At 42.2% G+C, this 7,990-nt stretch overlaps 1 pseudogene; it reads right to left on the reverse strand.

Moving 5' to 3' along the window:
• Positions 1-5,285: 5,285 nt before the first annotated feature.
• Positions 5,286-7,782, reverse strand: LOC147622549 (uncharacterized; annotated as a pseudogene).
• Positions 7,783-7,990: the final 208 nt, after the last annotated feature.

Here is a 7,990-nt window from a genome sequence, read left to right on the forward strand (position 1 = left end):
TAGAAGACTCTAAACATCGGTGAGGGTGACTAGGGTAGGCACACCTTCTGTGATGAAGAACGTGCTCATCTTGCTATCTAATCATTATCAAACTAAGGGTTCCCAAGGATCATGTCACACCCTATGAGGGGAGCGGCAAGAAAATGTTGCTCAAATGCTACTTGTTGAACAAACAATTGTTCCTTTTTTTGCCACCTTTTCGGTGATCTGCATGCGGATACCTGGTGTGAACCCATCAACATCGAGCACAAAGGGCAGCATGATACACTCTAACTTGGCATCTAGATGTGGAGACAAGATCCGTTGTGCTACCAGTGTTGAGGATAATGGTAAATATGTGGCCCTTTGTACCACCATGCTTGTGGGTGGGACTACTGAGGTTTTTGAAGCTAGGGTGGTTGGTTTGATTGAGGCTTATTGCCTTTCCTTCCACATCATACAGTCCTCCTTCCCATGCTGTTTGACATGACATCTTAAGCATCTCTGTTCGACCATATAGGCCTTTTGCTTCTCTACGTATAGTAATCCACCTATTATCCTTGCCCTTTCTTTTCGTTGGGAGTCATCTAGGCTTGCAACTATTGCTTAGTTTCTCATTCTTGTTGTTGTTATTACTGTTGTGGCCCTTCCCATTATGCTACTGCAAAGAATTCCCACCTATTGCTTGCTTTGGCTTACCATCATTTAGCTTTATCTCCTTGTTTTGTGTCAGTGCCAATGCGTCCTCATATGTCTTTGGGTTGAGATTTTTGATCGCATATATGATTGAGGAATCCAACCCTCAAGTGAAGGCCCAGAGCTTCTACTTATCCGTAGCTTCTATTTGCTAAGCTAAGGTCAAAAGTTTGTTGAAGTAACTCAAATTTGGCATTCCTTTCTACTTGAGTTCAACAAAGTCATCCTCCAATGTAATGAGGTATTGTGGATAGAGAAAATAGTGCTTGAAATTTGAGATGATTGTGTCCCAATTGTAATGTTCTCCAGTCATATTTTGGCATACGAGGGTTCTATACAGTCCAATGCTGCCACCATGGCACCGCCTTGCTTGTGAGATGAGGGGCTGCTAGGTGAACCTTGTCTTATGGGTCCCTAATCTTAGCTAACATGAAGTGAGCCATAAATTGCTTGATGAACTTATTGACTACACCATGTTATCACTTACCATCATACTTGATGAAGCTAGGCAAGCTGCAAACCAAGTGTGATAGTACTACCTGGTTCTTTTCCATCGTCATAGGGAACGAACTCTTGTCCCCCTTTGCAACCGGATTGCCCTCATCCTTGACCTCCTCCTCTCTATGATAGAAGACTAAAACTTCATGTTTGGGGGTGGGTTCTATGGTTCTCCATTTCCCAAACTTGGTGCTAGAATGCATTCTTGCAGGGCTATCACCTACTGTTGTGTCATGACCTATGTGATAGACAAGAAATTCAATTTTTGGGAATTCAAGGCATCCGCAAAAATGTAAATGGATGGTATGCATCTAGCCTTATACTTGCGATTGGATGGTACGGATTTGCTCTTGTACTTGTGAGTCCATGGTACCTTAGTTGTAGGAAATGGTATGTTTCTGTGGGGTCACTATATGTAGAATACCCCTATCACGTGCGTTCAAGGCCTATATTTTAAATCCCTTATCTGTGAATTTTTTTATCCATATAATATCCCCTTTTCTTTATGAATCTGTAAATTTTTTTTGAAAAAATTTTAAATCATACCCTTATGTAAATATATTTCTGTAAGTTTCATAAATTAAAAATATGCTTCTATTGAACGCACGTGATCTTCATATTTTTTTGTGAGTGACCCCCCCGAGTGGCAGGTCGGGCCCAGGAAATGGTGTTTATGTGTTTCTTGTAGATTCCATCATTTTCCAAGCTTGGAAACAGCAAGGAAACTTCATTTTTTTGTGTCCCAAACAAAAGGTTGAATTTGAAGGCCATGTGGTAGATATTAAATGTTAATAGTGTCTTTGAGAAACATATTACATGCAAATCTCCCTTTCTATTGACACACAGAGAGCCACAAATCCATCACACCAACACACACACACACACACACACACACACACACACACTATGATGAGAACTCGGATGAGAAGGACAAATTTTCGTATAAAAGCAACCACGGAAAGGAATTTACAGTTAAGAGTGCATCTCTTCTCCTTGGTGTGGCCATGTTGGAAAGGTTTGGATAGGCAAGTAGATTGTGAATGAAATGAAAAGTGAATATGAAAAGCTTAGATTTGTCAAAATATCTAAGTGTTAACAAAATTTTAAAACTACAAGAGTTTCAAGAAGAAGACATGGTATTTTTGAAAGTAGACGGAAGAAAAGCTCTCTTTGACTCAAAAAATTCAAGAAATGGGGACCTTGCTATGGAGGACCATCCATTGGACTGGAGATCAAGCTTATTGCATAAAGTTTTGATGTCTTAGTCTCCTCAAGAAATACTTGATAGACTCTCTGGTCTTGCAGAAATCAAATTTAAAATGAAACTTTTAAGACATTGTGTCCTCTCTCTGTCTCTCTCTCTCTTTGTCAAATGTAATAAAGCAACAAAATATACAAACATAATTAGTTTATTTGTGCATATACTTGCTCAAGTAAAACTTGCCTTACAAATTAAACTTGTTTTGTAACTAACTTCGCTTTTCTTGTTTGAGTGACACTTGTTTAAAACCTATCTTCAATGACAACAACAACGATGCCTCCAAACCAGGTACATACTCTCTCTCTCTCTTTGTTAATGTAATAAACCAATGAATTGTACAAACACAATTAGTTTAATCGTGCACATACTTGCTCAAGTAAAACTTGCCTTAACATCCAAGATGCATAATAACATCTTGGATATAAATTAAAAAAAATTATTTTAACATCCAAGATGCATAATAGCATCTTGGATGGAGAAGCTAGAGAAAGATAGCAGGCTAGAGAGAGAGAAGCTAGAGAGAGAGAGAGAGAGAGAGAGAGAGAGAGCAAGCTATGCGCGAGAAGGGAAGGGCCAACTGGGTTTGGATTGTTTTGAACAAATGCATCGTAATGGCATCGTTCCAACTGAAGTGACCTATGCCTGCATCCTCAAAGCCTGTGCTGCTGGAGCCATTGACAAAGTATGGAGGCAGGGGCTGTTGGAGGATCATATTGTATTGCGTGGTGCTCTCGTGGTCATGTATGCCAAGTGTGGCGCTCTTCGCCAGGCGCAAAGTGCTCTAGAGAAGCTCCCTTCTAGGAAAGCTCTGTCCTGGATTGCTTTGATTGCAGGATGCTCAAAATGGGCAAGGCCAACAGGCTCTGCATGTTTGAAGCTGTTGACAAGGGGAAACAAATCCATGTCGAAATTTCAAGGCACGGGTTGCTGCAGAAGCAGATCGAGCTGGGCAATGCTCTAGTGGACCTGTATGTTGGGCGCAAGGGGAAACAAATCCATGAGACATTGCAAGGGAGAGGCGAAGGCGCACAGAGAGAGAGAGAGAGAGAGAGAGAGAGAGAGAGAGAGAGAGAGAGAGAGAGATTAAAAAAAAGGAAAGGGGGGGGGCGGAGTGCCAAGCACTCGCCCCCCCCCTTCCTTTTTTTAAAAAAAATGTAGTTTACTTTTAAGCTCCTCCCCATCTAACTAATTAATGCAATTTCATTTAAGATTGGGGAGGCATAATTAATGAAATCAATTTCATTTAAGATTGGGGAGGCATAATTGCTAATGGGATATATAAACAAAAAAAATTATTTACATACTCAATACATAATGGGACAAAAAACAAATTCCACGGGTATTTTTTTTTCGTCCCGATCAAGATGGTGGTGCCGAATTTTTTTTCCCGGCCCTCGACCCCTGTAGGCTGTCGTCCACCGCCCACAAAAAATAACTAATAAAAAAAACCCCCTCCCCCATTTTTTTTAAAAATTGAATGCTTTGGACTATTTCTCTCTCAAGCTTCTCTCTCTCTCTAATTTCATATTCTCTCTCTAGTCACCCCTACCTCTCTCTCTCTAGCCTCTCTCTCTCTAGCCTCAAATTCTCTCTCTAGTTGCCATCGCTCTCTCTCTCTCTCTGCCTCTGGTGCGCCTGCAGGCTGCAGTCCACACATTGCATACATGTTCACGAGACCACCACACTTGCCATACATGTTGACGAGAGCACAGCCTGCACTGGCAGTAGAGCACCGCCTGCACCGCACTTGGCATACATGTTGATGAGAGCACTGCCTGCACCACCACACTTGGCATACATGCGATGGGGCAGCTTACACTTGGCATACATGTTGCCGAGAGCACCGCCTGCACCACCACACTTGGCATACATGCGATGGGGCAGCTTACGTTTTAATGGTGAATATATATGCAGCAGCTGGCGGCCAAAGACATTGAAGCCATGAGAATAAGGAATAAAGCATGGAAGCTTGCAGCATGGACTGATCCAAATAATAAGGTGCAGAGCATGCACAGAGCAAAGAGATCGACTTGAAGCTAGAGGATATGGAACACAAAATGTTGCAGGTAGGCTTCTTCCCAAATGAGTTGGGTGTCACGAACCCCTGCCTTTTATTCTCGCCATGGATTTGTTTTGCCTTGCCGTCTGCTCTGCAGAGGACCAGAACGAGAGAGAGAGAGAGAGAGAGAGAGAGAGAGAAAAAGTACACAAAAATTTGAAAAAAAGGAAAGGGGGGGGGCGCGTGCCTGGCACACGCCCCCCCCCTTTCCTTTTTTTTAAAAATGACCATCCAACTTTGCATTTTGGATCCAGCAGCCACAACTAATTAATTAATAGCATTATTTTTTACTTGTTGGGAACCATAATTGCTGAAGTAAAACTTGCCTTACAAATTAAACTCTTTGTGTAACTAATTTCGCTTTTGTTTTTTGAGTGGCACTTGTTTAAAACCTATCTTCAATGACAACAACAACGATGCCACATACTCATCACAACTCTGTTTAAGACAAATTGAATGGTTCTCAACTCTTTACTCCCATTCCACTACCTAGCATTATACAACAACTAGCAACACCTAAATAACTTCCATGTAATTTTTGTCCATTCTTTAATACGCGAAGCTACTAAAAATTACAAATCACAGTGTTTGTTAATTTGTCGCTTTGTGTGGTGCGTATAATTTTCTTAGCAGAGTTTAGGCGTGCATACCTAGTTGTCAAATGTAATAAGCTCAATGAATTGCACAATCTCTCTCTCTCTCTCTCTCACTCACTCACACACACACACACACACACACACACACACACAAAAGAAGTTGCAAGCTCTCTCTCTCTCTCACACACACACAAAAGAAGTTGCAACTGAAGCTGCTACTTATTGAAACTGTGGCACAACCACAATCCTCCGCAGGAGAATATTGATGTTGTTCTAGTAGACCCTGCGTAGGAGGAGGGGCAGGTTCCCTGAAGATTCAGAGCCAGAAGGCACAATCCAGGAGAATGCAAAACCGGAGTTTGAGCCGATGCCGGTGAGGCCAACGAGGGCGGGAGTGAGGAAGAAGTAGCTTTCGCAGCGGGCGCCCGTGGTCTCTGGGCAAGGCAAGGGGACATTACAAGCTCTAGCCAAGTGAAACTCGGTGGCATCGTCATCGTCCACAAAGGAAAGGACAACGGAGCGGTGCCAAGCACTAAATTGCCACCCAAGCTTCTTCTCGGTTTCGGTGTTGGTGACAGTGAAAGCAGTCTCCAAGGTGATATTCTCGGAGGCGGATGACGAGAGCGCTGTCAACTTGAACTTGTACCCTTCATCGCTCTGGTTGCCCGTGAAAGAAACGGAGGAGCCGAAACCTGCCGTCAATCCCCCTTTGGCTATCAATGCATTGCTGAAAGGAGCCACAAGGTGGGGAAAAATGTTTCTCACAGTTACGGTAGCTTCTCTGTTGGAGAAAAGTTACGGTAGCTTCTCTGTTGAAGAAAAATGTCTCTCACAGTTATGGTACCTTCTCTGTTGGAGAAAAGTGAAGAAAAGTGGCCGTCTCGTGAATCATTAAAAAGTTGAAAGGTTTAAAGTTATTTTTCCACTCTGCTTTGTGATAGGGCTCTAGAAAAGATAGGTATGGAACTTGGAGAGTATGTAAAAAGGACGTAAAAACAATGCACACTTGTCTTTTTGGCGGCATCCTTAGGGATAGTTTTTTTTAAACCAAGTATGGGAATGTGAAAGCAACCCTTGGAAAGTGAATTATAGCCCATGTGACCAAACTTATTGTACAATGTATAATGATGCTAGCCTGACACTTTGTTGCGTTGTTGTACTCTTCGTGGAGACAAGTGAACGGCTTTCAATAATGCACCCTTGTTATCAGACACACACACATTCGTTACTCGCAATCCATATGAACCATACCAGCATCTACTAAGCATATTCCACATCCTCTGAATATCATCAACAATAAGAGAAAAGATCGGAACTTGGAGATCAGGATGCAAAAAGGACAACTTTCGTGCTTTGTTGTGTGAACTTTGTGGAAGCAGTAAAAGAAAGTATAGAAAGTGAATAGCCCATGTGACCAAATTTACATTACAATTTAAACAATGCACAATTGTCTTGAAGTGATCATTTTTGCGACATCCTTCGGAATAGTTTTTGTTTTATCGAGTACGGGAATGTGAAAGAAACTATGGGAAAGTGAATTATAGCCCACGTGACCAAATTTATTGTACAATGTATAATAATGCTAGCTTTACAGCTTTGTTTCTTTGTTGTACTCTTTGTGGAGACGGTATGTGAAAGTGAATGGCTTTCAATAATGCACCCTTGCTGTAATATATATATATATATATATATATATATATTTATATACAGACAACAATAGTAACGAGGTTTACCAGCGTATCGTAATTTGGATCATTGATGATGTCAGACGATGAAGGAAGAACGTCGACTACTTCTCTTCCAAAGGCAGATGATAGAGGGAAAGCAGCGGCTAGTGCGGGCTCCAGTATAGAGTTTGCAGATCTTACAATGGCCAATGTGGCCAGTTTAATTTTGGAAAGGGATGAATCTTGACAGCAGAGGAGAGAGATAGTGATCAAAAGGAATCGCATGAAGACTGCCTATCAGAGGCAGAAATCAGAGGCAAAAATAGGCCATTCAAAATCTGTGTTTTTTCTTAAGTCAATGTGGCCACTCGTTCGCGCTAGCTTTACCACCATATCCACCTTGGTGGTAGCATACCAACACATTTTTAACACATCATTATGCGCGGCATGTGCCATGGGCTAGTCTTACACCACCTCCTGGGGACTTTGTATCTTTGTTTATGAGTGTGTTGGTTACTTTGATCGCTTGTCCATCATCTCTTAGTATATAGGTGTGATGCCATGGTGCTTGACACGCCCACGTAGCTTCCATGCACTAGCCGGGTAGCTCCCCCAAATCTGACATTTTAATGTTTGTTTGTGAAAACTATCCTATAGACACCCGTCGCGGCGATCCGCAAACAATGGCGCCGCTACCAAGGAGTGCGGACTTAGGCTAGAGTATCCACCTTGAGCTCTTTGTGTGTTTGTGATAGGTTAGGATCTCCCATTGTTCATTTTATTTAGTTTTAGTTGAGAGGTTGGAACGGGGATTCCAAGGCTCTCGAGGGTAGCCAGGGGTCAGGGACCACCAAGGACCTTCACTTAGGATTAGGGAGTGAATATTGAGAAGGAGTGAGTGTGGGGAGTGAGTAAGGTTGTTTTGGCCTGATCTTCCAGAGCCATCCGGATTTGATTATACCTGCTGAACCCATCCAGAAAAGAATAGAAATCATGCCCTGCTACATCATCCAGAATTGAGTCCATGTATGGCAGTGGAAACATCCAGGATGGTAGCCGCATTTAGCTTCTTGTAGTCCACACACATCCTCAGCTTCTTGTTCTTTTTCTCCACAATGACGATCGAAGAAATCCAATCCGAATTCTCTATGGGTGCTATGAAACCAACTTTCAGCAATCTATCCAGCATCTCCTTAACTTGCTTTGCCACATGCAGATTCATGCGATACCGTTA

Source organism: Cibotium barometz, chromosome 28 (genome assembly GCF_041138505.1).
Source record: "Cibotium barometz isolate CiBa-2024 chromosome 28, ASM4113850v1, whole genome shotgun sequence".
NCBI lineage: Eukaryota > Viridiplantae > Streptophyta > Polypodiopsida > Cyatheales > Cibotiaceae > Cibotium > Cibotium barometz.